This window comes from Chionomys nivalis, chromosome 12 (assembly GCF_950005125.1).
Source record: "Chionomys nivalis chromosome 12, mChiNiv1.1, whole genome shotgun sequence".
Taxonomy (NCBI): Eukaryota; Metazoa; Chordata; class Mammalia; order Rodentia; family Cricetidae; genus Chionomys; species Chionomys nivalis.
This window is the reverse complement of record NC_080097.1, coordinates 1-26,957: the sequence shown is the minus strand read 5'-3', so window position 1 is coordinate 26,957 and position 26,957 is coordinate 1.

The following is a 26,957-nucleotide window of genomic DNA, read 5'->3' as shown; positions in this document are numbered from 1 at the left end:
ATCTCCCATCACCTCCCTCCTTGCACACATTGATTTGTCCCCGCCCTTGCCCTCGCCCCCGCCCCCGCCCCAGCCCCAGCCCCAGCCCCAGCCCATACCCCAGCCCCAGCTTAGCCCTCGCCCCAGCCCCAGCCCCAACAATGGACTGGAACTCCCTGTAAAACCATATAGCTCTCATGGCAGTGAAGCAGGTAGGAGGAATAGAGATATACAACTCCACCTCTGAGCCTGGAGAGCGAGTCACTGAGTGCCTGAGTTCCGTTCACAGATCTGTAGCAGAACATCTGCCTATGAGTCCCTACACCCATATCCCAACTCCAGAAATCCCACACCCAACCACTCATTGATTGACACCAGTCCCCAAAGCAAGAAACTCCCTAGCACACATAAGGCCGCTCATACCGGTGATTCAAATAAGATGACTGCGGATCTTGAGCTGTAACTCTGAATGCCATGATGCGGTCCCCGTGGTTCATCCACTGATCTGCAGGAGGGTATCTGCCGCTAATTCCCCCTCTCAAGCAGACTACTCCTCCCCAGTAGATGCCACAGATGTGCATCTGTCACTTACCTACTCTGAGTCACCGATTGCTCACAGATACCAAATGCAAGAGGAACTCACTGGAGTGTACAGGCCACTCCTTACAGTGGAACTGGTAGTAGAATTAGAGATTGTCAATCTACATCCTAGCCACCAGATCCAATTGCCCAGTTCAATGGACAGACCTGGAATCGAACATCTGTGTTTGAGTTCCTCTAACCCCACCGCCTGTGGCCATCTCCAAGAGATCCCAGACACTTTACCTCACCAGTAACCTCCTCCACCTCATGGTTATGTCCCAGCCCCCAAATCCACCAGACACCCCTGCCAGTGAAGCAGATAGTCTCCTTAAGGGTTTCTGCTTCTACCTCTGACCCTAGCGGTCCAGGCCCCATTCTCATCCACAGTTGTGCAGTACAACCCCTGCCACTGATGCAGATAACCTGCCCACATTTTCAACTCTGTCCGATCCTTGAGATCAAGTCCTCTCGTTCCATCCATAATCTGCAGTAAAGCATGAGCTGCTGAGTCGTCGTATGACCGACTTTGCGCTGCCATCTCAAAGAGATGCCAGATATCTTTACCCCTCAACTACCTCCTCCAACTAACTGATTCGCCCCAGCTCATAAATCACCAGGTGCTAACTGCCTGGGAACCCATAGCCCACGTCAAGAGTGAAGGAGGTAGAAAGGATGGAAATATAAACATGTAAACCTCTAACTCTGATCTTCAAGATCTCGTTCCCTGTCTCTATCCTAAGATAGTCAGTGGAACACACAGGTCACTGCTGCCAGTGACGCTGTAGCATGAACGCAGATGTTGCCTTGTGTCTCTCATCCTTGTCAGTCGAGCCGAGTTTCATTTACCGATCCGCGGCAGGCTTCAAGCCTAAGGCCTCGCTCTATGGGACCATGGGTGCACCCATCTCCAGTAGACCTCATCGACATCTCCCATCCCCTCCCTCCTTGCACACATTGATTTGTCCCCGCCCTTGCCCTCGCCCCCGCCCCAGCCCCAGCCCCAGCCCCAGCTCATGCCCCAGCCACAACAATGGCCTGGAACTCCCTGTAAAACCATATAGCTCTCATGGCAGTGAAGCAGGTAGGAGGAATAGAGATATACAACTCCACCTCTGAGCCTGGAGAGCGAGTCACCTAGTGCCTGAGTTCCGTTCACAGATCTGTAGCAGAACATCTGCCTATGAGTCCCTACACCCATATCCCAACTCCAGAAATCCCACACCCAACCACTCATTGATTGTCACCAGTCCCCAAAGCAAGAAACTCCCTAGCACACATAAGGCCGCTCATACCGGTGATTCAAATAAGATGACTGCGGATCTTGAGCTGTAACTCTGAATGCCATGATCCGGTCCCCGTGGTTCATCCACTGATCTGCAGGAGGGTATCTGCCGCTAATTCCCCCTCTCAAGCAGACTACTCCTCCCCAGTAGATGCCACAGATGTGCATCTGTCACTTACCTACTCTGAGTCACCGATTGCTCACAGATACCAAATGCAAGAGGAACTCACTGGAGTGTACAGGCCACTCCTTACAGTGGAACTGGTAGTAGAATTAGAGATTGTCAATCTACATCCTAGCCACCAGATCCAATTGCCCAGTTCAATGGACAGACCTGGAATCGAACATCTGTGTTTGAGTTCCTCTAACCCCACCGCCTGTGGCCATCTCCAAGAGATCCCAGACACTTTACCTCACCAGTAACCTCCTCCACCTCATGGTTATGTCCCAGCCCCCAAATCCACCAGACACCCCTGCCAGTGAAGCAGATAGTCTCCTTAAGGGTTTCTGCTTCTACCTCTGACCCTAGCGGTCCAGGCCCCATTCTCATCCACAGTTGTGCAGTACAACCCCTGCCACTGATGCAGATAACCTGCCCACATTTTCAACTCTGTCCGATCCTTGAGATCAAGTCCTCTCGTTCCATCCATAATCTGCAGTAAAGCATGAGCTGCTGAGTCGTCGTATGACCGACTTTGCGCTGCCATCTCAAAGAGATGCCAGATATCTTTACCCCTCAACTACCTCCTCCAACTAACTGATTCGTCCCAGCTCATAAATCACCAGGTGCTAACTGCCTGGGAACCCATAGCCCACGTCAAGAGTGAAGGAGGTAGAAAGGATGGAAATATAAACATGTAAACCTCTAACTCTGATCTTCAAGATCTCGTTCCCTGTCTCTATCCTAAGATAGTCAGTGGAACACAGGTCACTGCTGACAGTGACGCTGTAGCATGAACACAGATGTTGCCTTGTGTCTCTCATCCTTGTCAGTTGAGCCGAGTTTCATTTACCGATCCGCGGCAGGCTTCAAGCCTAAGGCCTCGCTCTATGGGACCATGGGTGCACCCATCTCCAGTAGACCTCATCGACATCTCCCATCCCCTCCCTCCTTGCACACATTGATTTGTCCCCGCCCTTGCCCTCGCCCCCGCCCCCGCCCCCGCCCCAGCCCCAGCCCCAGCCCCAGCCCCAGCCCATGCCCCAGCCCCAGCTTAGCCCCAGCCCCAGCCCCAGCCCCAACAATGGCCTGGAACTCCCTGTAAAACCATATAGCTCTCATGGCAGTGAAGCAGGTAGGAGGAATAGAGATATACAACTCCACCTCTGAGCCTGGAGAGCGAGTCACTGAGTGCCTGAGTTCCGTTCACAGATCTGTAGCAGAACATCTGCCTATGAGTCCCTACACCCATATCCCAACTCCAGAAATCCCACACCCAACCACTCATTGATTGACACCAGTCCCCAAAGCAAGAAACTCCCTAGCACACATAAGGCCGCTCATAGCGGTGATTCAAATAAGATGACTGCGGATCTTGAGCTGTAACTCTGAATGCCATGATCCGGTCCCCGTGGTTCATCCACTGATCTGCAGGAGGGTATCTGCCGCTAATTCCCCCTCTCAAGCAGACTACTCCTCCCCAGTAGATGCCACAGATGTGCATCTGTCACTTACCTACTCTGAGTCACCGATTGCTCACAGATACCAAATGCAAGAGGAACTCACTGGAGTGTACAGGCCACTCCTTACAGTGGAACTGGTAGTAGAATTAGAGATTGTCAATCTACATCCTAGCCACCAGATCCAATTGCCCAGTTCAATGGACAGACCTGGAATCGAACATCTGTGTTTGAGTTCCTCTAACCCCACCGCCTGTGGCCATCTCCAAGAGATCCCAGACACTTTACCTCACCAGTAACCTCCTCCACCTCATGGTTATGTCCCAGCCCCCAAATCCACCAGACACCCCTGCCAGTGAAGCAGATAGTCTCCTTAAGGGTTTCTGCTTCTACCTCTGACCCTAGCGGTCCAGGCCCCATTCTCATCCACAGTTGTGCAGTACAACCCCTGCCACTGATGCAGATAACCTGCCCACATTTTCAACTCTGTCCGATCCTTGAGATCAAGTCCTCTCGTTCCATCCATAATCTGCAGTAAAGCATGAGCTGCTGAGTCGTCGTATGACCGACTTTGCGCTGCCATCTCAAAGAGATGCCAGATATCTTTACCCCTCAACTACCTCCTCCAACTAACTGATTCGTCCCAGCTCATAAATCACCAGGTGCTAACTGCCTGGGAACCCATAGCCCACGTCAAGAGTGAAGGAGGTAGAAAGGATGGAAATATAAACATGTAAACCTCTAACTCTGATCTTCAAGATCTCGTTCCCTGTCTCTATCCTAAGATAGTCAGTGGAACACAGGTCACTGCTGCCAGTGACGCTGTAGCATGAACACAGATGTTGCCTTGTGTCTCTCATCCTTGTCAGTCGAGCCGAGTTTCATTTACCGATCCGCGGCAGGCTTCAAGCCTAAGGCCTCGCTCTATGGGACCATGGGTGCACCCATCTCCAGTAGACCTCATCGACATCTCCCATCACCTCCCTCCTTGCACACATTGATTTGTCCCCGCCCTTGCCCTCGCCCCCGCCCCCGCCCCAGCCCCAGCCCCAGCCCCAGCCCATGCCCCAGCCCCAGCTTAGCCCCAGCCCCAGCCCCAGCCCCAGCCCCAACAATGGACTGGAACTCCCTGTAAAACCATATAGCTCTCATGGCAGTGAAGCAGGTAGGAGGAATAGAGATATACAACTCCACCTCTGAGCCTGGAGAGCGAGTCACTGAGTGCCTGAGTTCCGTTCACAGATCTGTAGCAGAACATCTGCCTATGAGTCCCTACACCCATATCCCAACTCCAGAAATCCCACACCCAACCACTCATTGATTGACACCAGTCCCCAAAGCAAGAAACTCCCTAGCACACATAAGGCCGCTCATAGCGGTGATTCAAATAAGATGACTGCGGATCTTGAGCTGTAACTCTGAATGCCATGATCCGGTCCCCGTGGTTCATCCACTGATCTGCAGGAGGGTATCTGCCGCTAATTCCCCCTCTCAAGCAGACTACTCCTCCCCAGTAGATGCCACAGATGTGCATCTGTCACTTACCTACTCTGAGTCACCGATTGCTCACAGATACCAAATGCAAGAGGAACTCACTGGAGTGTACAGGCCACTCCTTACAGTGGAACTGGTAGTAGAATTACAGATTGTCAATCTACATCCTAGCCACCAGATCCAATTGCCCAGTTCAATGGACAGACCTGGAATCGAACATCTGTGTTTGAGTTCCTCTAACCCCACCGCCTGTGGCCATCTCCAAGAGATCCCAGACACTTTACCTCACCAGTAACCTCCTCCACCTCATGGTTATGTCCCAGCCCCCAAATCCACCAGACACCCCTGCCAGTGAAGCAGATAGTCTCCTTAAGGGTTTCTGGTTCTACCTCTGACCCTAGCGGTCCAGACCCCATTCTCATCCACAGTTGTGCAGTACAACCCCTGCCACTGATGCAGATAACCTGCCCACATTTTCAACTCTGTCCGATCCTTGAGATCAAGTCCTCTCGTTCCATCCATAATCTGCAGTAAAGCATGAGCTGCTGAGTCGTCGTATGACCGACTTTGCGCTGCCATCTCAAAGAGATGCCAGATATCTTTACCCCTCAACTACCTCCTCCAACTAACTGATTCGTCCCAGCTCATAAATCACCAGGTGCTAACTGCCTGGGAACCCATAGCCCACGTCAAGAGTGAAGGAGGTAGAAAGGATGGAAATATAAACATGTAAACCTCTAACTCTGATCTTCAAGATCTCGTTCCCTGTCTCTATCCTAAGATAGTCAGTGGAACACACAGGTCACTGCTGCCAGTGACGCTGTAGCATGAACACAGATGTTGCCTTGTGTCTCTCATCCTTGTCAGTCGAGCCGAGTTTCATTTACCGATCCGCGGCAGGCTTCAAGCCTAAGGCCTCGCTCTATGGGACCATGAGTGCACCCATCTCCAGTAGACCTCATCGACATCTCCCATCCCCTCCCTCCTTGCACACATTGATTTGTCCCCGCCCTTGCCCTCGCCCCCGCCCCAGGCCCAGCCCCAGCCCCAGCCCATGCCCCAGCCCCAACAATGGCCTGGAACTCCCTGTAAAACCATATAGCTCTCATGGCAGTGAAGCAGGTAGGAGGAATAGAGATATACAACTCCACCTCTGAGCCTGGAGAGCGAGTCACCTAGTGCCTGAGTTCCGTTCACAGATCTGTAGCAGAACATCTGCCTATGAGTCCCTACACCCATATCCCAACTCCAGAAATCCCACACCCAACCACTCATTGATTGACACCAGTCCCCAAAGCAAGAAACTCCCTAGCACACATAAGGCCGCTCATACCGGTGATTCAAATAAGATGACTGCGGATCTTGAGCTGTAACTCTGAATGCCATGATCCGGTCCCCGTGGTTCATCCACTGATCTGCAGGAGGGTATCTGCCGCTAATTCCCCCTCTCAAGCAGACTACTCCTCCCCAGTAGATGCCACAGATGTGCATCTGTCACTTACCTACTCTGAGTCACCGATTGCTCACAGATACCAAATGCAAGAGGAACTCACTGGAGTGTACAGGCCACTCCTTACAGTGGAACTGGTAGTAGAATTAGAGATTGTCAATCTACATCCTAGCCACCAGATCCAATTGCCCAGTTCAATGGACAGACCTGGAATCGAACATCTGTGTTTGAGTTCCTCTAACCCCACCGCCTGTGGCCATCTCCAAGAGATCGCAGACACTTTACCTACCAGTAACCTCCTCCACCTCATGGTTATGTCCCAGCCCCCAAATCCACCAGACACCCCTGCCAGTGAAGCAGATAGTCTCCTTAAGGGTTTCTGCTTCTACCTCTGACCCTAGCGGTCCAGGCCCCATTCTCATCCACAGTTGTGCAGTACAACCCCTGCCACTGATGCAGATAACCTGCCCACATTTTCAACTCTGTCCGATCCTTGAGATCAAGTCCTCTCGTTCCATCCATAATCTGCAGTAAAGCATGAGCTGCTGAGTCGTCGTATGACCGACTTTGCGCTGCCATCTCAAAGAGATGCCAGATATCTTTAACCCTCAACTACCTCCTCCAACTAACTGATTCGTCCCAGCTCATAAATCACCAGGTGCTAACTGCCTGGGAACCCATAGCCCACGTCAAGAGTGAAGGAGGTAGAAAGGATGGAAATATAAACATGTAAACCTCTAACTCTGATCTTCAAGATCTCGTTCCCTGTCTCTATCCTAAGATAGTCAGTGGAACACACAGGTCACTGCTGCCAGTGACGCTGTAGCATGAACACAGATGTTGCCTTGTGTCTCTCATCCTTGTCAGTCGAGCCGAGTTTCATTTACCGATCCGCGGCAGGCTTCAAGCCTAAGGCCTCGCTCTATGGGACCATGGGTGCACCCATCTCCAGTAGACCTCATCGACATCTCCCATCACCTCCCTCCTTGCACACATTGATTTGTCCCCGCCCTTGCCCTCGCCCCCGCCCCCGCCCCAGCCCCAGCCCCAGCCCCAGCCCATACCCCAGCCCCAGCTTAGCCCCAGCCCCAGCCCCAGCCCCAACAATGGACTGGAACTCCCTGTAAAACCATATAGCTCTCATGGCAGTGAAGCAGGTAGGAGAAATAGAGATATACAACTCCACCTCTGAGCCTGGAGAGCGAGTCACTGAGTGCCTGAGTTCCGTTCACAGATCTGTAGCAGAACATCTGCCTATGAGTCCCTACACCCATATCCCAACTCCAGAAATCCCACACCCAACCACTCATTGATTGACACCAGTCCCCAAAGCAAGAAACTCCCTAGCACACATAAGGCCGCTCATACCGGTGATTCAAATAAGATGACTGCGGATCTTGAGCTGTAACTCTGAATGCCATGATCCGGTCCCCGTGGTTCATCCACTGATCTGCAGGAGGGTATCTGCCGCTAATTCCCCCTCTCAAGCAGACTACTCCTCCCCAGTAGATGCCACAGATGTGCATCTGTCACTTACCTACTCTGAGTCACCGATTGCTCACAGATACCAAATGCAAGAGGAACTCACTGGAGTGTACCGGCCACTCCTTATAGTGGAACTGGTAGTAGAATTACAGATTGTCAATCTACATCCTAGCCACCAGATCCAATTGCCCAGTTCAATGGACAGACCTGGAATCGAACATCTGTGTTTGAGTTCCTCTAACCCCACTGCCTGTGGCCATCTCCAAGAGATCCCAGACACTTTACCTCACCAGTAACCTCCTCCACCTCATGGATATGTCCCAGCCCCCAAATCCACCAGACACCCCTGCCAGTGAAGCAGATAGTCTCCTTAAGGGTTTCTGCTTCTACCTCTGACCCTAGCGGTCCAGGCCCCATTCTCATCCACAGTTGTGCAGTACAACCCCTGCCACTGATGCAGATAACCTGCCCACATTTTCAACTCTGTCCGATCCTTGAGATCAAGTCCTCTCGTTCCATCCATAATCTGCAGTAAAGCATGAGCTGCTGAGTCGTCGTATGACCGACTTTGCGCTGCCATCTCAAAGAGATGCCAGATATCTTTACCCCTCAACTACCTCCTCCAACTAACTGATTCGTCCCAGCTCATAAATCACCAGGTGCGAACTGCCTGGGAACCCATAGCCCACGTCAAGAGTGAAGGAGGTAGAAAGGATGGAAATATAAACATGTAAACCTCTAACTCTGATCTTCAAGATCTCGTTCCCTGTCTCTATCCTAAGATAGTCAGTGGAACACACAGGTCACTGCTGCCAGTGACGCTGTAGCATGAACACAGATGTTGCCTTGTGTCTCTCATCCTTGTCAGTCGAGCCGAGTTTCATTTACAGATCCGCGGCAGGCTTCAAGCCTAAGGCCTCGCTCTATGGGACCATGGGTGCACCCATCTCCAGTAGACCTCATCGACATCTCCCATCACCTCCCTCCTTGCACACATTGATTTGTCCCCGCCCTTGCCCTCGCCCCCGCCCCAGCCCCAGCCCCAGCCCCAGCCCATGCCCCAGCCCCAGCTTAGCCCCAGCCCCAGCCCCAGCCCCAACAATGGACTGGAACTCCCTGTAAAACCATATAGCTCTCATGGCAGTGAAGCAGGTAGGAGGAATAGAGATATACAACTCCACCTCTGAGCCTGGAGAGCGAGTCACTGAGTGCCTGAGTTCCGTTCACAGATCTGTAGCAGAACATCTGCCTATGAGTCCCTACACCCATATCCCAACTCCAGAAATCCCACACCCAACCACTCATTGATTGACACCAGTCCCCAAAGCAAGAAACTCCCTAGCACACATAAGGCCGCTCATACCGGTGATTCAAATAAGATGACTGCGGATCTTGAGCTGTAACTCTGAATGCCATGATCCGGTCCCCGTGGTTCATCCACTGATCTGCAGGAGGGTATCTGCCGCTAATTCCCCCTCTCAAGCAGACTACTCCTCCCCAGTAGATGCCACAGATGTGCATCTGTCACTTACCTACTCTGAGTCACCGATTGCTCACAGATACCAAATGCAAGAGGAACTCACTGGAGTGTACAGGCCACTCCTTACAGTGGAACTGGTAGTAGAATTAGAGATTGTCAATCTACATCCTAGCCACCAGATCCAATTGCCCAGTTCAATGGACAGACCTGGAATCGAACATCTGTGTTTGAGTTCCTCTAACCCCACCGCCTGTGGCCATCTCCAAGAGATCCCAGACACTTTACCTCACCAGTAACCTCCTCCACCTCATGGTTATGTCCCAGCCCCCAAATCCACCAGACACCCCTGCCAGTGAAGCAGATAGTCTCCTTAAGGGTTTCTGCTTCTACCTCTGACCCTAGCGGTCCAGGCCCCATTCTCATCCACAGTTGTGCAGTACAACCCCTGCCACTGATGCAGATAACCTGCCCACATTTTCAACTCTGTCCGATCCTTGAGATCAAGTCCTCTCGTTCCATCCATAATCTGCAGTAAAGCATGAGCTGCTGAGTCGTCGTATGACCGACTTTGCGCTGCCATCTCAAAGAGATGCCAGATATCTTTACCCCTCAACTACCTCCTCCAACTAACTGATTCGTCCCAGCTCATAAATCACCAGGTGCTAACTGCCTGGGAACCCATAGCCCACGTCAAGAGTGAAGGAGGTAGAAAGGATGGAAATATAAACATGTAAACCTCTAACTCTGATCTTCAAGATCTCGTTCCCTGTCTCTATCCTAAGATAGTCAGTGGAACACACAGGTCACTGCTGCCAGTGACGCTGTAGCATGAACACAGATGTTGCCTTGTGTCTCTCATCCTTGTCAGTCGAGCCGAGTTTCATTTACCGATCCGCGGCAGGCTTCAAGCCTAAGGCCTCGCTCTATGGGACCATGGGTGCACCCATCTCCAGTAGACCTCATCGACATCTCCCATCACCTCCCTCCTTGCACACATTGATTTGTCCCCGCCCTTGCCCTCGCCCCCGCCCCAGCCCCAGCCCCAGCCCATGCCCCAGCCCCAGCTTAGCCCCAGCCCCAGCCCCAGCCCTAACAATGGCCTGGAACTCCCTGTAAAACCATATAGCTCTCATGGCAGTGAAGCAGGTAGGAGGAATAGAGATATACAACTCCACCTCTGAGCCTGGAGAGCGAGTCACTGAGTGCCTGAGTTCCGTTCACAGATCTGTAGCAGAACATCTGCCTATGAGTCCCTACACCCATATCCCAACTCCAGAAATCCCACATCCAAGCACTCATTGATTGACACCAGTCCCCAAAGCAAGAAACTCCCTAGCACACATAAGGCCGCTCATACCGGTGATTCAAATAAGATGACTGCGGATCTTGAGCTGTAACTCTGAATGCCATGATCCGGTCCCCGTGGTTCATCCACTGATCTGCAGGAGGGTATCTGCCGCTAATTCCCCCTCTCAAGCAGACTACTCCTCCCCAGTAGATGCCACAGATGTGCATCTGTCACTTACCTACTCTGAGTCACCGATTGCTCACAGATACCAAATGCAAGAGGAACTCACTGGAGTGTACAGGCCACTCCTTACAGTGGAACTGGTAGTAGAATTAGAGATTGTCAATCTACATCCTAGCCACCAGATCCAATTGCCCAGTTCAATGGACAGACCTGGAATCGAACATCTGTGTTTGAGTTCCTCTAACCCCACCGCCTGTGGCCATCTCCAAGAGATCCCAGACACTTTACCTCACCAGTAACCTCCTCCACCTCATGGTTATGTCCCAGCCCCCAAATCCACCAGACACCCCTGCCAGTGAAGCAGATAGTCTCCTTAAGGGTTTCTGCTTCTACCTCTGACCCTAGCGGTCCAGGCCCCATTCTCATCCACAGTTGTGCAGTACAACCCCTGCCACTGATGCAGATAACCTGCCCACATTTTCAACTCTGTCCGATCCTTGAGATCAAGTCCTCTCGTTCCATCCATAATCTGCAGTAAAGCATGAGCTGCTGAGTCGTCGTATGACCGACTTTGCGCTGCCATCTCAAAGAGATGCCAGATATCTTTACCCCTCAACTACCTCCTCCAACTAACTGATTCGTTCCAGCTCATAAATCCCCAGTTGCTAACTGCCTGGGAACCCATAGCCCACGTCAAGAGTGAAGGAGGTAGAAAGGATGGAAATATAAACATGTAAACCTCTAACTCTGATCTTCAAGATCTCGTTCCCTGTCTCTATCCTAAGATAGTCAGTGGAACACACAGGTCACTGCTGCCAGTGACGCTGTAGCATGAACACAGATGTTGCCTTGTGTCTCTCATCCTTGTCAGTCGAGCCGAGTTTCATTTACTGATCTGCGGCAGGCTTCAAGCCTAAGGCCTCGCTCTATGGGACCATGGGTGCACCCATCTCCAGTAGACCTCATCGACATCTCCCATCCCCTCCCTCCTTGCACACATTGATTTGTCCCCGCCCTTGCCCTCGCCCCCGCCCCCGCCCCAGCCCCAGCCCCAGCCCCAGCCCCAGCCCATGCCCCAGCCCCAGCTTAGCCCCAGCCCCAGCCCCAGCCCCAACAATGGACTGGAACTCCCTGTAAAACCATATAGCTCTCATGGCAGTGAAGCAGGTAGGAGGAATAGAGATATACAACTCCACCTCTGAGCCTGGAGAGCGAGTCACTGAGTGCCTGAGTTCCGTTCACAGATCTGTAGCAGAACATCTGCCTATGAGTCCCTACACCCATATCCCAACTCCAGAAATCCCACACCCAACCACTCATTGATTGACACCAGTCCCCAAAGCAAGAAACTCCCTAGCACACATAAGGCCGCTCATACCGGTGATTCAAATAAGATGACTGCGGATCTTGAGCTGTAACTCTGAATGCCATGATCCGGTCCCCGTGGTTCATCCACTGATCTGCAGGAGGGTATCTGCCGCTAATTCCCCCTCTCAAGCAGACTACTCCTCCCCAGTAGATGCCACAGATGTGCATCTGTCACTTACCTACTCTGAGTCACCGATTGCTCACAGATACCAAATGCAAGAGGAACTCACTGGAGTGTACAGGCCACTCCTTACAGTGGAACTGGTAGTAGAATTAGAGATTGTCAATCTACATCCTAGCCACCAGATCCAATTGCCCAGTTCAATGGACAGACCTGGAATCGAACATCTGTGTTTGAGTTCCTCTAACCCCACCGCCTGTGGCCATCTCCAAGAGATCCCAGACACTTTACCTCACCAGTAACCTCCTCCACCTCATGGTTATGTCCCAGCCCCCAAATCCACCAGACACCCCTGCCAGTGAAGCAGATAGTCTCCTTAAGGGTTTCTGCTTCTACCTCTGACCCTAGCGGTCCAGGCCCCATTCTCATCCACAGTTGTGCAGTACAACCCCTGCCACTGATGCAGATAACCTGCCCACATTTTCAACTCTGTCCGATCCTTGAGATCAAGTCCTCTCGTTCCATCCATAATCTGCAGTAAAGCATGAGCTGCTGAGTCGTCGTATGACCGACTTTGCGCTGCCATCTCAAAGAGATGCCAGATATCTTTACCCCTCAACTACCTCCTCCAACTAACTGATTCGTCCCAGCTCATAAATCACCAGGTGCTAACTGCCTGGGAACCCATAGCCCACGTCAAGGGTGAAGGAGGTAGAAAGGATGGAAATACAAACATATAAACCTCTTTTTTATCAGGGATGAAATTAACATATTATGTAAGTATAGTTATCCGTAATGAAGATATAATTCTAATTCATTTGTGATATTGTAAGAGCTACCATCCCAAACGAAAGAAAATTAAACTTATAAAGAGTGGTAATTTTATTCCTCCTCACATTGTATGAGACATACTAGTACCTTTTATTCTGTGCTAATGCAAATAAATCATAAAGTACATGTTTAAATCCGATGGTTTATGCAGAGTAGTACAAATAACTTATTGTTCTGTCAAAAGTCTGAATTATGTTCTACTGTCATATTTCTACGATATTTTAAAGTACTTCTCAACATAGTTACCAATTTGTAACATATAGATTTTTTTTTTCATATTTATTCTGCCGAATTTGTATCAGATAATACAGAATTGACTTCATATTTATTCTTGTATAAGATATAATTAGGAATAGGCTTCGTTCCATATATATAACATACATATAATCCCTTACAGTTCTTCCAGGTCCTCTATCACAGTTTATTTCTGATATTGATCAATTATTTTTTGGAAACATTTGAATTTCTCAGAATTTTACAAAAATCATCATGTCAATAACAAAAGTTTTATTAAGGACTTTTTATTTCATGACAATAAGCCAATTATAAGTCGATTCTTACTTGTTTTTTATATAACTAAGTACCATTACCAGCAAGAAGTAACCCAAATCACTTAAAAAAGTAATCTAATGCCAATAGGTGTGTTCTATTTTGTAGCACTTGGAAAATTAAAACATGTATAGCATACCATTGATACCTATTCAGTTTTTCAATGGGCATCTGCTTTGAGATTAGAATGGGCCATTCGGTAATCACACATTTGCTACAAGTTATGGCCACCATTAGTATACTTGTCAAATGAAGATAGGCTCTTCTGCAGTATAAGTTATTATCAAAATGAAACAGTTTTTTGGTTATTATAATATAAAACATATTACATTATACCAAACAATCCTACAGGTCAGGCAGTTATAGAAAGATAAAGTTGAATTATCAAGTCTATATGAAACAGAAAGGAATGATAGACTCCCAGAAATAGATTGTTGAAATGCTTAATTAAACTTGAATTTTCTTAATTCTAATGAGAAATGAACAATGGCTTCACAGAGACATTCTATACTAGAAAAAATTTCTGAATTAAACCTGCCAGTGTACTTCAAGGATGTGCTGACCTCATAATGGAAGCTAAGAGATGTGGGACAATAGGAAAGATGTTTTGTTCTGTTTTCCTCAGGAGAAAAAAAGCTATAAATATCATCAAAATTAATTAAAATTAGGTTTGAAAAGGAGAAACTTCTTCAGAAAGTGAAATGCTAACTCATCCAAATAGGTGGAAACATCATAAGGTTTTTGCAGAGATTTGTTCTTGTCTTTGAGGCAAAAGTCAAGAGCTCTTGTACATGTAACTGCCCAAAGAAGGAAAGATAGCTATCTAGAAAGAATCAACAAGCAAAGCAAAATTTGACCTATAATACTATTATCTCCAACAGGGCAAAATTTCACTGCCTAAATATATAAATTTCCCTGGTTCTCTGTATGATGGTAGCCACGACTCACTTAAAAATGAAAGCTGTCTTTGAAGTTGTGTGGTGGTTCTCCTTCTCCAAATCCAAGCAAGATGTTAAAAGAAATCTTCATGGATTCTTTCATATGAGGAGTCATCTGTATGGGACAGAAGGAAGTTAAAATCTAGGGACTAAGGTTATCAAAAATTTTACTTCTCATACCCATTTTTCTCTGTGGGGTCCCTTTCTTTGATTATATATCTATTGAAATTCACACTTACTATTTTGATTTAAACAACACTTAAGTTTTCCACAGTGGACAATAACTTTTCCTCCAGTAATCTTTGAAGTCTCCTGGAAAAACATGGGTCCCCACAATGATTTCAACTGGGTCATATGATGCCATTGATCTCATAGCTGAGTGAGGCTATCCAGACCCAGGAAGACAAATATGGTATTTATTGGCTCACATGTGGTTATTGGCAGAGGAGAATAGAATAGGTAGTTATAGATGAATAGGGGTTGCTGGAATTGGGGGCATTAAGTAGGGAGGGGGAGGGAAGAGTGGGTGGAATGAGGTAATAATGAGACAGCTAAAATTAAGGGGGTATTTGAGGAGGAATAAAGGAATCTAATAGAGTGTAAACTTCCTAAATTATACATAGTTATGAAGGTTATCTAAATCTAATTGTCACATAATTCTCTCGTAACCAAATCTGTACTGTCACTGGGTTACATCTAATTTAGCTTTTGGTCAAAGGGGCTCTATGGGAGTCCCAGAACTACCCAGTCTGTTGCTAAGATAATGGCTTGTTCCTCATAAACTGACAGCAAGGCCACAGTACTCAAGAAAACCCATACACAATTCGAACATAGAGAAGCAGAGTTGGTACTTACATAGAGCCTTCACCTCTTTTTGCTAGGATCTTTGGAACAGGAAGGTATTTTACATTCTACCAATGGAGAAACATCAATTAACAATCCAGTTACAACCCTTTTGATCGACATCCTGGTTAAAAAATACATTATTGGAATAGTCACAAAAACCTTGTAGGGATAAGCAACCAATGGTTCATTTTTTTGAGACCCACTTCATGAACTGTAACCCATATTCAATGCTGCCTGGGTGACAAAAATCAGAGATTGGACAACCCAGGGACCTATGGTAAATCCAAATACTACGCACTGATCTAAAAAAAGAAAAGACAGCAACATAGTGATAAAATGACTCCTCATGATATTCAGCTATAATCATAGATCAATGCCTCATTCAGCCACTATCAGAAAATCTTCCTCCTGCAGAAGTTGGGAACATATACAGAGACCCATACCAAACATTACACAGAGAATGAAATACTTGAAACACTCAGTACTGAATAGGATGTCTTCATCAAATCCCTTCCATTTGAGTTCAATGATTCTAGTTGTCCTTTTAAATGGGATTGCTGAGTCTGAAATGAGTGGATCTCTGATACCTATGCCTTCTCTTGAACTATTTTTCTCTTCTTGGTTTATCATGTTCAACTTTGATGTGATGGCAGTATTTTTATCTTACGGTAGTGTATTTAGTTATACTATTATTTATTTTCGTTATTATCCCTTAGAAGCCTTTTCTTTCCTAATGAGAAACAGAATAGGACTACATTTAGATTGCAGGAGATTTAGGGAGGAAGTGGCAAGTGTAAAGGAAGGCAAACTAATCAGGATACATTATGTGAGGGTTAAAAATCTATTTACAATGAAAGGAAAAAATGAAGCACTGCAAACTGGCATTGCAGAATGTTCAAGTTTAAACACCTACTCTTTTTAAGTATAGTATAGTTGTAGAAAGAGTATTTTACACACCTCACACTCTACTATGTTTATTTTATTTGTGTACATGTGTTTTACAGAACACTTAATAAAGTCAGAGACTTTATTAATGCCTTTCAAGCATTAATTTTCCTCTAAATATCTGTACATACAGTATCAAGTGAAACATTACTGTATGTTTCTTAATACTCTATTTCTGTCATGGTTTCGACATAAAATAAAACTAAATGTTCACGTGTTGTAGTTTGGTGCCTGGCAAGTGGTAGTAATAGACAATTGACTTACCCTGTCTCCTCTTGTGTGTCATGTGGTGGCATGGGTGAGAGAAAGATCTTTTCCCTCACCCATTACCCCCTGCAGCAGGTTAGAGGGCTGGGTAGAATCAAAGAATTAGCCTTGCCCTTCACCACACACAGGGAAGCAGGCCCTGTACCCTACCTGGGTAGCCTACTAGAACTAGACTTTCTATCATGGGCTTCAGTTAGCCAGCCCTGTGGTTTTGAGAGTAGGAGCTCTGGCCTCATTTGCTTCCTCCCCACCACAACAATCAGGAAAGAGGACCCTCATCTCTCCAGGGAAAAACATAATGTATGTAATGTGCATTCAAAGAGCTGGTTGTATGAGCATGGGTTACTGGGGTCTGACTGCCTTGCTGACAGCTATGCTTGGTGAGCTAACAGAGACAGTGGTGGAGAGCTCAGCATTGTAGTGAAAATGAAGAAAGTCTGGCAAACTGAACAATCTAACTCAGGCCCAGAACCAGGAGTATGAGTTGGCCCATCCCAACAGTCACATTATCTGTGAAGTGTTGAAGTATGTGAAGGGGATGGACCTACAGATCAAAACCTGTAGAAACTCAGGGACACAGGACAACAACAGCATATCGAAGAGGGACCCCAGTTAGAGCCCATTATTGGTGGTGTAACAAAAGGCAGAAGCCTCCAACCAGGACAAAGATTTATGAGTTGAAATGAACACTTGAAAGTAAATAAGAAAGCACTAAGGGGTGAAATGTGTGTGTTAGTGGGCCTCCCTACAACTTACATAGTCAGATTCTTCTTTCTCTCTCTCGGTCTCTCTTTGTTTCTGCCTCTATCCTGTTAGTTTTGGTTTGTTTTTGTTTCTTTATTTTGTTTGTTTTGTCTTTAAAATTTATTTTATTTTATTAGGGGAGGTTGCAAGGGCAGAGGGTGGATTCAAGGGGACTGGGACAAGAGGGGAATAACAATGCTTGATGTGAAGTCCACATTGATTCAATGAAAGTTGACAATCTAAGTTTTCTTTCTTAAAAATTAAATAAAAGTAGGTAATTGAATCTTGAGATGGTCATGGTAACACTGGAGAAACCTAAAATGTGCTCACGGATGAATCAGCTTTTATGAAATCAGGACTTTTTATCTAGACTCCCTTTGTGTTTGCTTCCTGGCCATCGTGGGGTGAGCAGGTTTCTTCACCCTGTGCCCCTGCACCAGGGTGTTTTTCTTCACCCCAGGTTCATAGGAATGGGTTGGTGCCTTTTGAAAGCTGAAATCAGTCCTTCCTATCTTATATTGCTTATCTTGTGCCTCTGTAAAAGTGCAGAGGGGAAGCGACCAATCTTCCAGCTGTGCATTCAAAGAAAATTTACTCATATTCATATCTTGTTTTGGCGAGTCTTGATAGTAGATTTCTGAGGCTCAGCAGAAAATAAGTGACAGTTGCAATTGTCATTTATTTTATGCTTCCCTTTTATTTATTTTCCTTTCAGCAACTGGAAGTATTTTGGTCATCTTAAGAAAGAATATCACATGTAAATATAATAACTTCATCTCAAATCCCAACATAATCTGCAGGAAAATGAGCAATGTGGAATGTAGACACATTCAGGAATTTCCCCCCCTCTATTTGATACTTTAAGGTTTTTGCCCCATTTTTTTCTAATTTCTTTTTTCTCGTGTTTGTTTTTCTCATTTAATGTTTGTTTGCTTTGTTTTGAGACAGGGTCTTATGTAGGTTTGCCTGGCCTTGAGGTTTGTTATTTAGTAGAAGCTGGCCTTGGAGTACAAATCCCCCTCTTCTACTCCCCAAGGGCGTGAGCCACCACTCTCTGGATCAAACCCTTGGTTATAAAACTTTCACACATGCAGGTAAGTCTTTCCTTTCACAGGTGCTAACTACTTGGCCAAATGAGGCCATCTTTGAAGAAATACATGAAAGTAATAGAGAGGATGCTGAGGCTGAGTCCCAGGAGCTAGAGGCATTTGACCTTCAGGCCAGGTGAAATCCCTGAAAGCAGAAGGAGTGGGACAGACAATCTAGGGTCTTCATGGAAGGGCTTCCTCTCATCTTATAAAAGCAACATTAACCTTTTTAAGACTGTACTTTGATGTATTTAGCCTGTCTTTGAAACAGAATGACATTGCCAGGCAAACAATAGCAGCTGCTGAGCATAAAGGACCAGAAACTGCTTTTAAACACCAGATTCAGAACCTAGTTTGGAACATTACCAAGGGGTTTCCACTCCTGGAAAAAGTCATCAAGGTAAGTCTTGTGCGCACTAACATTGATGGAGAAGGACCTTGCTGTTTCCTGCCCAAGTAAGAAGCTTTTTTCTTTTTCTTTGTTCTTTGAATAATTCATCTCCTCCCCTGCTTATTCCTGACTGTTTTCAATTTTTCTTTTCTCCTCATCCTGAAGTCCACCTGGCATATCTTAACAGCGCATCAGCTTGGAAAGTCGGGAAGTTACATGTATTAAGGATGCAGACCCTAGCCCACCTTGTACTTGGATCTGTGCATGCAGATGGATAGGATTTTATGTCATCAGAGCTGCAGCAGAAAGAATCAGTGCTGTTCTGTGTTCAGTTTCAGTAGTTGGAATCCTAGGCTGAAGGTTAAATTCTGACTATTAATTACATAAATATGTACACTGTTGTAGAGTTCTTCAATTTTATAGTCATTTGATTTAACCTGGGAGATATTGGATGAGTGTTTTTATTTATTTAATCTCTCTCTCTCTCTCTCTCTCTCTCTCTCTGTGTGTGTGTGTGTGTGTGTGTGTGTTACACAGGAATGGTGTTTACATGTTAAAATCCATGTGTGGTTGTCAGGGGATAACTTGTGGCTATCTCTTAACTAATGACATGCGACTAGGGTTTAGGTACTTTATCTGCTGAACCACCTCACTAATCCTGTGTTTAACAGTTAGCCAGCTTCTGTTTCAATTAAATATCTTTTTTATGTTTATTTTTTATATTGGAGGGTGTTTTAATACAGGGTTTTTACCCTGTATCCTAGAACTTCCTGCATAGTTCAGATCTTTCTAGTCAACATCAGTTATCCATATGCTTCTTCCTCCCAGGTGCTGAGATTACCTGGCTTGAATCATCACTGCCCTTTAATTTAAGTTTTATTTCTTCTTTTTTCATTTTTAAAATATGTTGACTATACTTAACCCTACTCCACACCTTCAATATCCTTCTTTGCTTCCCATCCAACCATGTCTTCTTTTTCTTTTTTTTAACCTGTGAAGTCCAATTTGTGCTGCCCATAAACTCTTGTATTTATTGGGAAACAGACAAGGGGCTACACTCTTAAAGAACATTGATTTTATTTTTCCCTGCAGCTATCAATTGTCACTAGGTTCTTAACTAGCAGTGAAATTAGATGCCCACTTCCCCTCTCCATGTTAAAATTTTTCTAGCTTGAATTGTTTAGCTCCTATGTAAATGTTATCCATGTGTATATATAACATGTACATAAATATGTATTATATATTGTTTATGTGTAAGAAAGACATGAGGATCATAAGTTGTGGTGGAGTCATTTAGCCTTCTACGCTGTTACTCTTCCTGTGCAAACCATCACTGTGAATTGTAGTACCAAAAATTGCTTTTTGTTTTCCTTTTCCTTTCACATCAGTGTCTGTCTTCTTTTCAGCCCTGACTTGCTAATAGTCAATGTGTTGCTCAATTTATTGTCAACTTGGAATATGTCATGGTCTCCTGAGAATAAGGATACCTCAATTCAGACAGTGCCTTAATCCGATTGACTTATTTACTTGTCTGTGGGGCAATGTCTTGATTGGTGATTCGTTGAGAAGGGCACAACTCACCGTTGTTGTTGCTATTCTTGGGCAGGTGATCTGGAAGCTTATATTAAAGAAAACTGAACAAACTGACAGGAGCAATAAAACAGGTATGCAGCATCTCTTTATGTTCACTGCCTTAGTGTTCATATCTGTAGCTTCCTGCCCTGATATCCTTAGTGATGGATCGATTTTAATACATAAGACAATTAATTTCTTTCACTCTCCAAGTTGCTCTTTGTCATAACTTATCAAGAGAAAGCAAACTAATATAGTTACCCATTTTTTTATTGGGAGCCTTTGAATTCTGTTCTCATTGTAGGTGTCCTAAGAGTATTATAACGTCTCCAGACCATCAGCATCAGTGTTAGAAAAAAAATTGCTAGAAATAGAGACTCCTGGCATTTGTCATGGAGAAGCAAAACCTGTGCACAGCATTTAGCTTGTTGAACCTTAGCATCCCTATAGGTTGTGACTTTGAAACACATATATTTTAAGCTGAAGGCCATTTGCCGGACCTGGAGATCTATCTTTGACCATTTATCTTCTTACTAGGAGTTCATGAGTGACCAGAATTTTTGCTTCTCCATGGTGGATTATATAAGTAGGAATATAAGTCCATTTTCTCTATGTGTTTATGTATGAGTTTGCCATGACAGAATTTCTTGACCCATTTTTTCTGATAGAAGGCCATGGTATCCTTTTCCCATAGAGGTCTTGTTTCATACCTAGAGGAAGGATGCTTTAGAGAATTTGGGAAAGTCTCCTTAGGCTTTGCTGGGTTTCTTTCCTCCCTTTGTCAGACCCTCGGTACCAATGCATTTCTATGTAGGTGTCATGTGTCAGTCACTCTAAACATAAAAATATGAAATCTACATTATGCCTACAGGACTCAACATTTTTGATGGCTTCCATGCCATGTAGATAAATTTTCTTCTTTCTTTATTGCTGCAGTGCAAGCCATAGAAGATCCTGCTGTTCTATAGCCACGTGGTTTTAATATACACTAACATCTGGAAATGTCACTATGTACTAGTTTTTCCCTTGATTACATTGTGTTGAGTTACTAGGAAGCTGATAGACTTCTGGGCTGCTTTTTAAGTGAGGATAGTATAAAAATCTTTGATTGCTCTAGCATTTAACATTTGGTGATAAAGAAAATGCAGGACCTTTGAGCATTTGCCAAGGAGTCTAATTTCTGAGTCCTAGGAGAAGTTTTGTACTGGATAATTCAGTAGATATCTTCATTCAGCTACCAATTGACTGCACTAATCTCTATTCTGCAGCAGGGGATGAGATTTGCAGATTATTAACCCCCCCTCAATCTCCAAACACACTTGCCATTTGTCTTATTTTTAACGTTCTGTTGGTGGTTAACAGCATTCTATATGGATTTCCCCAGCTACTAGTAGCACATCACATGTCTTTCATTTGTATGTCTTTCTCAAAGCAGGTTTTCTACCTTTCTTCCTCTTTCTCTGGAATCTTCTACCTTTATCTCACTATCATTCAGACATAGGTCTTCTTTCATAAAGAGTTCTCCCTCCTTTTTGGTATATCTGGTAATTGTAAATAAGCATTCAGCTGAAAACAAGCATACAGCCTGAAAACATGTCTTTGGAGATATTTTTTTTTACATCGCTTTTTCCAGTGGTTCACTCACCTACATTCTTAATGATACTTTGTTCCATTGGATAGCCCATTCTCATTTCATTGTATATAAATCTGACTTTATGTTAATAAAACCATGTAAAAAGTATTTATGGCATGTTAATATCCTATAGCAAACTCCACAGAAGCCTATGTATAGAGTGTATGTCTCTATGTATTCTAAGTGTCATAATCTCTACACCATCCAATAGCTGGATCCTAGGTGTCTTAAGTAACAAATTGTGGGCTGCAAAAGAGTTGTAACACACCTGGGAGTAATGAAAGAGATGACTTAATGAAGAGAAAAGAATTGTAGCTATTGTTAGGTTAGTTAGATGAAAGCACATTCAGATTTTGTTTTCAAGACATTCATGAATATTAGCTCCAAAGTAAAATGAAAGTTAAAATAAAAAAATTCTCACTACAAGGAAATAGAATATAATGTTTGTTAATGTTTTTTTTTACATCTTTATGGTATTGGAAATCTAAATGGGAAGATATGCAGATTGATCCATGTGTTAATTGAATACTTTGAACTTTTCAAAGCAAATGATTTAAACAATAAAAATAAAACTAAAGTAAATATTTAAACTTTGAAGATATATGTCTGAAATAACATTTTTAATATGCAAATATCATGAATATCTGAGACTCAATGATTAAAGTACAGAGGGAAAGAGAGACAGGTAATAAGGGAGGGTCAAGAGACGGAGAGGAATAGAGAGAAAGGAAGAGAGGGTGGAGAGAGGGAAGTGAAATGGGAGGATAATAAGGAAGGAAGAGGGTGGGCAATGTGGAAGAAAAAATAGGACAAATTAACAACTATATTTTAATTTAAAGATGGTCTTTGTTTGTCTTTATTTTACATGTATGTCTGTTTTACCTGCACATATATTTGTGCATCACATGTATACAGTTCCTATGAAAGTAGGAGGAATTCACTAAATTCTCTAGAATGTAGTTACAATTATGAAACACCACCTGGTAGCTTAGAGCTGAACCAAGGTGCTCTGGAAGAGCAACAAGTGTCCTTAACCACCAGCTCAGCTCTCCAGTCCTAGTTCCATTGCTGCTTTTAAATAAAAATGAGAAAAAAAAGAAACTCAAGAATACATAAAGTTATTTAAAAACAAATGTATTTCCAATATGGTAGAATATTTATGACCAAAGGTAGTTTGGATTAAGGCCAAAAAAGCCTTCTGTAGTAAGAAATCTGCTTTGGCACTTGTTTGTTTCCCTGCCTCCCAGATTCTTGAAATAACCATACAAAAATTTTATTAATTAAATCACTGCTTGGCCCATTAGTTCTATCTTCTTATTGACTATCTCCTACATTTTAATTTAACCATTTCTAGTAATCTGTGTATGGCCATGAGTCTGTGGTTTACTGGGTAAAGTTCTGGCTTCTGTCTTTTTTGGGGAGCTAAATGCATTCTCCTGACTCCATCTTCTTTCTCCCAGCATTCAGTTTAGTTTCTCCCATCTTGTTCTACTCTGCCCTATCAACAGTCCTAAGCAGTTTCTTTTATTCATTAATTTATAAAAGCAACACATGTACTTAAGGACCTATCATGCCATTTTCTCTTTTCTGTTCAAATTAAAAGGAAGGTTTTAACTTTAACATAGTAAAATTACATATAACAAAACAGGTGTCAAGTAAGAATTACAGTTACAACATTTATATCTACTTTATCTTTCATTATAACTAAGAAAAAGTATAATTATAACTATCTATTATTTTCTAGAAATACAAGACCCACAAAAATGATTGCTGAAGTTGCCAGAAAAAGAGAGACAGTCTTTTGGTGTTCCTGCTTCATGAAAGAGTCTGCAAGACATTCTGCCAAGCACAGAAGAAAGCAACTGATGGAATTTGCCATTACAAGGCAGAAAAGGTCTTTAAATTTCCTGCTTTATTGAAAAACCTGCTAGAAACTATGGGCATTTGGGTGAAGATTGGATGCCCCAATGGTACAGAAGAACTTTGGGTGATTGTATAGGCAGTGAAATGTGTCTGTCAATTCTAGAATTTTGGAGGTGGCTTTCAATACACTTCATGTTTACTTCAGTAATATTAAATTTTTCTGTAGTTTTTGCTGGAGTTCAAAAATACGTATTTATAGTTGTAGTTTTCCTTAGTTATGATAGAGGAAAAAGTAGATGGAAATAATGTCACTGTAATTCTTACTTGATACTTGTCTTGTTATATATAATTATACAATGTTAAAGTTACAAATCTTCCTTTTTATTTAAACAGAAAGGGGGAGGTGTGCTCTGTATGCTGTGAATACCATTGGTTAATAGAAAAATTGCTTTGAGCCTATAGTAGAGCAAGCCAGAACAGAGCTAGATGAGGAAATCTCAAATGAATGCTGGCACAAAGAAGGTGGAGTCAGTGAAAAGCCAAGTAGCCCAGTTGGAGACTGTTGCGGGAATGTCACCTGGTAAGCCACAGAATCATGGCAATATACAGATTAATGGAGATGCGTTAATTTAAGATATGAGTTAGCCAGAAATATGCATAAGCTGTTGGCCATGCAGTATTGCAAATATTATAGTTTTGTGTGATTATTTCAGGACTGAGCATTGAGGAACAAACAACATGGAACAGCCTTCTTCCAGGTTTCTATGATAGTGAACATACTAAGAAACATACAAAGGGCAAAGGGACAGTATGCCCTTTCCCTTCGTATGCCATTGAAAAACTGGGCATGGAGAGGTTGGGTCATAACCCCGAACCAGTAACTCCAGGAGTGGTGTGGAAAGGAAACAAGGAAATTTGGGGGAACAGAGATACACGAGTCTAGGGATGCTCTGAGGTCATCACTAATTAGAACTGGAAGTGAGTAGAGAGTGGAGGGGAGCCTAGTCTCTTGTATTTCAGAAACATCTTTCTTCATGTTGAACACAATCTAGGAGTCCAGGCTGGAATGAAGCTGACAAAGATGAATACAGCGTGTTCCTGCTTTTAAGGTGCTTAGACTGGTGAGTTGATAATCTGAATAAGATATTGATGAGATAATTAGAAATTGGCCTCTTGAATAGGATTTTATTAAATTTACCTAAAGCACTTCTACCCAGTCCCTTGCAAATGCTCCTTCCTACATGTCCCAATTCATATGAAAAACTAAAGTTGATCATGATAAAATGGATTCAATAGAAAGTATGAAATTGAACTAGTTATATTGTAAACATTACAAGCTATGAAAGTGTCTATCTTCCAAAGATTTGAAGTAAAAGTGACATAAAATAATTATTCAGACTCTGAAGAGTTAAATTTCAAGCTACACACATCTGAGTCAACTCAAAGCTCTGCAGTGTTAGGATTAGGTTTTGTCTGTGAATGCAAGACAGAAGCCTTCCAATGAACTCTTCCTTTTACTGCCTTTGAGAGCAGATCAAATATCAAGGAAGGAGAAATAGGACATGTTTAATTTTTGCAGCACACCAATTTGCATAAGGACAATCACTTCAGGAAAAGTCAAAAGTGAGGATGTACACATGGTACTAAGGACATCAAAAAGAAATCTGTTGTTTCTATGAACCAATACCGTAATTTCAATTGTTTCTTACTGCTAGTACATACGTCATTTTCTGCGACCTCTGCTTCTCTTTGCAATTATGTAGTGCAGTTTATTGCTATTTCTACCTGAGGATATGTTTCACATTGTGATGCAAAATACAGTCTTTGTTTTTGTAAATGTTATGTTTGGGATATAATCATAAGTATTGTGTGTGTAGAATTAGAAGGAGCATTCCCAAATGAGATCCAGAAATACAATTATTAGAAAGGAAAAAAAATCTTTCATGCATCATGTAACTGATGTTATGTGAAATAGTCACCCATTGTTTTCATAGTAATTATTGCATCATGAAATTAAAACTATTTCAGTACTAAAGTGTTTTTAAAACAATTACCCAGAATTGAAATTACTATATATTTTCTTCTAAAATCAGGTTTTTTGGTAGGTACAGTTACATGAAAAATGATGGACCTTTGGATTCAGCTCCACAGTTATCTTCCTTAAATTCACATCCTAAATTCTTGCCTTGGTTCCTAGAAAACCAGTGGCTGTGCTGAATGTCTGCTCTGTATGCAGGTAGACAGGATTCCTCTTGTTTAAGAACAGACCTGTTTCCTTTCCTTACCCAGTGCTCCCCTTTTGTGCTTATGTCTTCCAGTCCCAAATTGCACTGACGTCCCAAATCGCAGAATTAATGTGTCTGCGAACAGACCTCTTATGCCTCCAAAAGGAACTTCTCCTTGCTAATTTCTCTTCAAGACACCAGCTTAATTGCCTTTTAAACAAATGGTCTGCTTTGCTGGCAAAATTCTAAATGAGATAACAGCAATGTTCACTCTCCAGCAGTGATGAGTGCCTCGCCGTAGATGCATAACTCCATTCAATAGCAGGTTTAATCTCACACCAGCAGATTTACTGTAGAATAAACTATGACTAAGATCATAATTAGTAAAACAACAACAACAAAAACCCAGCCCACTAAATGTTATTTTTCAAATTAGCAGGAAACGTTGCGGTGGAAATTTCCATTCTTGTTCTTTGTGTGTTTTATTGATTTTGTGTATAATATTGGGAATTCATGCTATTATTTAAGGTAATGTTGTCTTATTGATCATGTAAGCACTTATTTAACTATCCAACATGAAAATGATGTTCTCCTTCTCGGAGCTAGTGACTTGCACACCTGGGAGTTCATAGTGTGACTCACTTTTAATGTCTCTTTCATTTCTATCATTTCTATGGTGTAAACGAGTATTCATTGTTAGAAAACAAAAAAAAATGAGAGCTTTCGAAGCTAT